This window comes from Felis catus, chromosome A1 (genome assembly GCF_018350175.1).
Source record: "Felis catus isolate Fca126 chromosome A1, F.catus_Fca126_mat1.0, whole genome shotgun sequence".
Classification (NCBI taxonomy): domain Eukaryota; kingdom Metazoa; phylum Chordata; class Mammalia; order Carnivora; family Felidae; genus Felis; species Felis catus.
In genome coordinates this window covers 224,667,431-224,674,804 of record NC_058368.1, presented here as the reverse complement: position 1 = coordinate 224,674,804, position 7,374 = coordinate 224,667,431, and the positions used below count along the sequence as shown (strand labels likewise).

General features: G+C 39.7%; 1 non-coding gene across 1 annotated transcript; it reads right to left on the bottom strand.

The window, feature by feature from the left end:
- Positions 1-344: 344 nt before the first annotated feature.
- LOC111556993 lies at positions 345-497 on the bottom strand. The gene has a single exon (XR_002736710.2). It is a non-coding gene; the product is annotated as a small nucleolar RNA SNORA62/SNORA6 family (small nucleolar RNA).
- Positions 498-7,374: the final 6,877 nt, after the last annotated feature.

Sequence of the window (7,374 nt, the reverse complement as noted above, 5' to 3'; positions counted from 1 at the left end):
GTTCCACCTTCTGTTATAGATAGATGGATAGATGATAGATAAATGATAGATAGATAGATAGATAATCAGTTGGGATGATGTTTCTTCCTCAAAATCTTCCCTAGACTAACACACCTTTCTAAAGTAGAAGTTAAGTACTTTTGTACTCATGTTGAAGCACACGTGAGTTTCCGCTAGAGTATTAAGTGTATGACATTATATTTATCCATTTATCCATTCACACGTGTTTATTTTTATTATAAGATGTTATACAATATTTATTTTTTATCCGTATTTACATTTTCCCAGAGCCACTGTTATTTCCTAGGATTTTTGTTTTGTTTTGTTTGTTTTGTTTGCTTTTTTCTTGTAGCAAGAATTACTATCAAACTCCACTCTTTGGGCCAGAGATCTTTGTGGAGATAGTGAAAGTCTTGCCACTCATGTAGGATACTACTGACACTTGTGAGTTCATTGGCCACCAGCAACCTCAACTACAAGTTCTAACAATATGTAGCCTAGGACGTTGTGTGTGTGTGTGTGTGTGTGTGTGTGTGTTTAATAAATGTTTATTTATACTTTTGAGAGAGAGAGAGAGAGTGGGGGAGGGGAATAGAGAGAGGGACAGAAAGAATCCCAAGCAGGCTCTATGCTATCAGCACAGAGTCGAACGTGGAGCTCGATTTCATGAACCGCGGAGTCATGACCTGAGACGAAAGCAGGAGGCAGACATTTAACCGGCTGAGTCACCGAGACGCTCCTGCAGCCTGGGATGGTTTTATTTAGGTCCATTTCTTTTTCTTGTTTCAAAGATGGGTGTTATAATAGATTTTTTTGGTCCTAAGAAAATGCTACGAAATGAAGTTTGTGATGTGCAATAATCATCTTTGTCTATAAGATATATCAAATTGCACAAGATACATTCCCTGTGTTAGAATTCTGGGAGGCCTAGATATAACCAAATCATTCATCGTACCGTTTATTGAGTTTATCCTGGATTCTGAGCTAAAATAGCAATTCTAGTACAAAGAACACACGTTCATCAAATAAACATGTATTAGAAAGACAAGTTGCCCAGAGAAAAAGTATGTGATACTAGGATAGCATGGTAGGGGGGGTTGGTCCAATTGAAACAGTATAAGACAGCTTTTAAAGGAAGTGAGGATTGAACTAAGTTTGAAACAGTATACTTTATGAGATGAAATAGAAGAAGAGAGATTTTTTTTGGCATATGTAATCATTTGTGCAAAATTCTTCAGTGGGGAAATTGATAACTAATACAGGGTGACACTAATATCTGCTACTGAAGTAGAATGTGCTACTATTTTGGGTTTTTTGTGGGGTTTTTTTGTTTTGTTTTGTTTGTCTGCTTTTTATGACCATCTTTCCCAGTGTAGCGGAGAGTTCCAGAGGCTTGAACTTAGCTTTTTCTAATGAGAAACTCCTGCTCTATAGGCACCAAACCAGCACGGGAATGCGGCCCATTCCCTAGGAAGTCCATTCCAGGGTTTCACCGGCAGTAAGAGATATCATCATTGGTACGTGCATGGTCTCAGTAGACCATGTTGACTGGATTAGTATCAGGATTTTATTACTTGTCCTACAGAGGCCCCTACTCTCATAGGGGATTCACGGTGAGGCTTTGAATCCCAGAGAATCGATATCAACTTTACCCCTTACCTTAATGGTTCTTAAAATATCTGGCTATTAGTTTTTCCTCTCTGTACTATTACTCAAGTAAGTCACTATAGGTATCTTTGGGAAAAGACCGGGACATTATATATGCAGGTGCACTGATATTTTAGTGTTGTCTGCCTTGGGAAAATGACACTCCCTCAAAAAATGGGTTTTAGGTTTAAAAACTGGTTTAGGTCCAGAAATGGGTCAAAGGGTCATAATTTTTACTAGTGCTACAGCCATCAGACTTCTGACCATCTTTCCACTTCCCTTGCTATTGGGGTGCTCATTTCTATACAGTATCTCCTACCATCAGACCTTCCTGTAGACAACAATCACCAAGTGAGTTTTTGTCATAGTATCGGTGCTCCTACCACTAGTGCATCCTTATTGCTTTGGACAATGAACATCCGGTGGCCCATTCTGGGGACTGTACTCACCAAGTGGGCTTCCTGATCTTCTACAGAATAAAAATTCCATCATATCCAATTCTCTAAATCTTTCACCCTTTCTTCTGTTGTCTACTATGGTAGTTTGGACACCTACACCTCACTTACTATAAGCCATCATTTTCTCAAAGCTTCTTTGACCCATCATGGTAGCGTATTTATTCCATCTCTCAGGGTTATTGCCACGACCTGAGATTCTATCTTGTGAGAGTGTTCACAATTTGATAAACAATCTCTTTTCTGATTTCATGTTTCCTTCTTGATCCAGCACCTTTGAGATCTAGCCCTAAACACACTCACCCTCGCCAATCTCCTGTTGGCACATATGGCCTAGGTCCTATAACTCCTTCTGCATATAGTCCCTTTTCCCCCTAGAAAAGTATTGAGCTTCTCTGACCCTGTTATGTTATTACCACAGAAAGAAATGTGGGTATTAAGTATTGAGGGGACCCTTGTTTTATTGCAAGACAAGGTCCTCTGCATCACCTTCCCTCACCATCCTTCAATAGGATGGGTTTGGGAAATACATAATGTTCAAGGACATCAACCTAGATGTCACCATCCCCTGTATCAGGGTTCCATTTTTTCTATAGTAGTCCTGATACGATAGTATCAGTACAACATAGTGCACTTGCCTAATTTGAGAATGTATCTTTATTTGGAGCTCTTACGATTAAGTTCTATGTTATGTCTTTAGCTTTGTTCTCCTTCCACCTTCAGAGAAGGAGTGCTTTTTCATATTCTGAAATGTGGCCCTCTGCCCTTTGCACTTGTTTTTACTAAATCATAGTTACCCTACGCAAGAACCATCCAAGTTCATTGTTATAATGATCACATTTTCAACTGTATTTTTTATCACATCCACTAATGTATTTCATGCCACAGGCATGCAATCCCAGCTCACCACTAATGAAAGCTGAGCAATTGCACTTCAATCTGCAGAGACTTTTCTGGCCATGTCCTGCCAGTGATGAGGTCCTCGTTGCCAGCCGGGTGGTGGCAACGTTGAGTGGTCCAATTGCAACATCACATTGTAACGTCTACTATCTTGAACTCGTCCTGGTACAAAGTGTTGCAGGTCACGTTCTCGAGGGCATAGAATAGAGTACAGGGGACTTACATGGTAGTATTCTCAGCTTCAACAATTCTTGAGGGAAGGAAGAAAGCAGGGTATGGCAGGAGGAGAATCAGAGCTTCAGTGCCGTCGCATTAAATCCCTAGCTCAGCCAGTGAGCTCTGAAGCTAGAAATACTCTTCAGAGTTCTCTGACATTTGGAAGAAGGGGCAGGGTTTACAGCCTCACATTGGGCAGTTACTACATGTGGGCTGTCCCCGGGAGGGATGCATTAACTTGGGCATGAAGCCTTCTTCAACAGAGGGCAAACCCTGGAGAAAGTTCCGTAGGACAGCCTGCAGCAGCATACTCAGGCTGGAGAATAAAACCTTCAGTCCTGAAGGGGAATCTGTGAGAAGTAACTAAGAGTCCATTACAATCAGCTTGGGACACACCATAAAAGAGTAATGGAAACAAAATAAATTTAACCTGTACCAGTACAGAAGCAATTATATTCATTGTATCTGGATCAACATTTCTCGCTAGATTAAAATTAAAGATTAGCTAGATATATACAGTTTTTGCTCAAATATCGGTCTCATAGTGCTGTATTCAACAAATCATTGTATTAATTTCACACCGAATTAAGTTATAATATCCTTAAAGCATTATATCTGTATATACATAATGCAAAATATAAAATACAAAACACTATATGATTCTAAACATTGCATAATACGAAACAGCGTTTGTGTGTGTGTGAACTGAACCTCCCTATATTGCAGTAAATACTTTGATACTCAAATTTGGCAAAAAACATAAGCAATAAATTGAGGATATTACAGGTCTTATTATGGCTTGATATTATTCCACATTTAAAAAAATACCCAAAAAAAAAATTAGGTAATTACGGACAAAAACAGAGGTAAAATATTTTAAAATATCTTGTCAAAATAAAGAAAAACAGAATTGAAAAACATACATTTGTTGTTATTGTTAAGATTTCTGCAATGGGGGGAGCCTGGGTGGCTCAGTCAGTTAAGCGTCCGACTTCGGCTCAGGTCAGGATCTCACGGTCCGTGAGTTCGAGCCCCGCGTCGGGCTCTGTGCTGACAGCTCAGAGCCTGGAGCCCATTTCAGATTCTGTGTCTCCCTCTCTCTCTGCCTCTCCCCTGTTTATACTCTGTTTCTCTCTGTCTCAAAAATAAATAAACGTTAAAAAAAATTTAAAAAAAAGATTTCTGCAATGGGACTAAAAAAAGTCTTTCTGCTTCTATTAAGATATTCCTTTCTTGTAATCCAACGAGTCCGAAATATTCTGATAGTGTAAAGACAAAAAGAACAATTCTAATTTAGTTTATTAAACTGAATTTCTTACTTTGGTTCGTAGGAAACCACAAAAGGGGCTCGGATCTTAACGTTCTATCGTATGTGAACTTGGACCTTCACACAGAAGGAAAGTGAAATGTAGTTGTTATTCTTTCATCACACTTGAAAAGGAAAACGTGTCTCTGCTCTCGAGAAAGCACGGAATTCTATAAAGTAGAAGGAAGTCAAGCAGAACGTAGTATTTCATTACACTAACCAATGCAATGTAAAATTTTGCTCCAGGATCAAAGGTAGAAGGTACGTGTGGCTGCCGCCTGTCAGTGTTGAGCTGCGGAAGGCACTGGGGGCTGTTCGAGATTGCTGTGTGCACGTGGCCATGACATGCTAGGAAAGTACATTTCTATCATGATTGGATATATGTCTCCTATTGTATTTTTGGAAATGGGAAAAGCATTCGGTACATATATTTTTTCTTGCCACGTCTACTTTTCTATTCCAGAAATGTGGCTAGGTAAGTTTTGGGATGATGGTGGTTCCGTTATTCTCTGACCAGAGACTATGTGTTGTCCCAGTAAATTCTGCCATCGGAACTACCAAAACACAATGACAGTCGCAGCAGAGTCAAACAACAAAGGCATGGAGTGGGAGAACGTAGCCCGTTTGAAGCTTGAGCATCGATATAACCTCAAATGGAATTTCCTGTTGAATTTAGCAATGGTTCATCGCTTCTGCTTGTATATTGTTTATGCGAAACTGGAGCTAAGTAAACCAATCCATGACCTGATTTATCTGCCAAATGGATTGAACATTTTACTCTCTCTGCCTCAAAGGCTTGTCGTGTCTGTTTAGCTTTGCAGATGGTACATCCATTTTCCCGAAACAGAGCCACTAGATAGCAGCTTGCCAACATTTTCTGTTATTTAAAGTTCACCCTTAAAGCACACACAGCCTTGCTTCGCTTTCTCAGCCAATGTTCCACAGCATCAATCTGACATCGCCTTGTCTTTCAGGTCACTCTCGCAGAGTCAGGGGCTTCGTTATCAACCGTTTCTCTTAAGTTTCTACTGGGAAAATTATGGTGTCAAGAAAGCTCCTATTTTTGAGAAATGACTTTATCTTAGAAACCTGGACAATCTGTATGAATGTGCTTGGCCATAAGCACGGGATGAGAGTTTGTCGGCATTTTTCTAAAATAGTCTTCCCACTTGAAAGAAGCGGTTCTGCTTCATTCAAGTGCTTTCAGTTGGAATATTTCTATTATAAACTGAGTTACACGACTTAAAACACAAGCAAGTAAGGCATATTTCCATTGACGTCAAATACTTCAAACAATATCTGGGGGCTTTGGCGATATTTTATTATATATAGAATAGGAGTATGCTTTGTGAAGGATAGACTGAGATTGCTTTTGTTAAGTAAAGAAAGGCAATTATGCAGCATCAGAGAACTTCAATCTATGGCATGTTCTCACTTTCAAAACCTCCAAGTCTTGAAATTTTAAGTCAAATTTTTATTCCTATATTCAAATGTAGGCAATGTTTCGCCCTGAGAACTTCATAGTCAATTATTTACTCCTACAGTTTAGGAATGGATCACCTTTGTCCAGTTGCGATATGGAGGGTAACTTGGTATGAAGGCTATGATAAAGTGATTTAAATGGGAGATGTTTCCCATCAGGGTGCTACCTTGTGCAAGGGAGCTTAGGTGACACAAGGAATGAAAGTAGATGTTAACAAGACCATCTCAGGCAACAAATCAAACCTCACGATTCAACCCACACCTCCCCCAATCGAAGGCAAAGACGGATATTGTTGCTATGGCACCAACTTTATTTTCTCGGACAAAAAGTGGTTCTGAAGTCTATGAACGTTATTTTTTATTATTATTATTTTTAAAATATAATTTATTGTCAAATTGGTTTCCATACAACACCCAGTGCTCATCCCAACAAGTTGCCCTCTTCCCTGCCCGGCACCCCCTTTCCCTTCCCGCCCTTCCCCGCCCCCCATCTACCCTTAGGTTGAACTTTAATTAGTGAAATGATATGAGCAATGCCTATGAGTGTTATTGAAAGGGGGAAAAAGTAGGGGCGCCTGGGTGGCTCAGTCGGTTAAGCGTCCGACTTCGGCTCAGGTCACGATCTCGCGGTCCCTGAGTTTGAGCCCGGCGTCGGGCTCTGTGCTGACAGCTCAAAGCCTGGAGCCTGCTTCAGATTCTGTGTCTCCCTCTCGTTCTGACCCTCCCCCATTCATGCTCTGTCTCTCTCTGTCTCAAAAATAAATAAACATTTAAAAAAATTTAAAAAAAAGGGGGAAAAATTAAAAATAGGAAAGAAAGTGAGGAAAACCTTACGAAGGCATACATATGACACGTAGAATAGTTCTGCATGCAATTTACTTGTGTATGATACGTAGTGCTCATTAGTGTATCCCTCATAAAGCTCATTGCATTGACCCAGTGTGTAAATGTTCCTCTTGTGTGGTAGGTTATGTCTAGGAACTTTTTGGTGCTTTGTGTCCTTAGCTTGCATACCAGAAATGAAATTTGTAATATTCTGTAGTTGTTTATTTTATCCCATCATAATGAAATTGACTTGGACGCAGCCAGTACCTATTAATGTCAAATCATTGATTTTACATGTCTGTTTCTCTTTATGATAACTTAATTGCCTTAAGCTGATACTGAAACACAGGAGTCAACCTGAAACCTATTTTAAAACAAAATGAATGCATCTGCCGGCCGTCTGTGATATTTCTACTGATTTTTCATACGAGTACATCAGAGTGTCAAGAGATCACATATAGATATAAATTACTCTGTTAGCCACAAGATTAAAATAATCCTAAACAGGCAGCAGAAAATCATAACCTCTTGCTTTATCTGCTT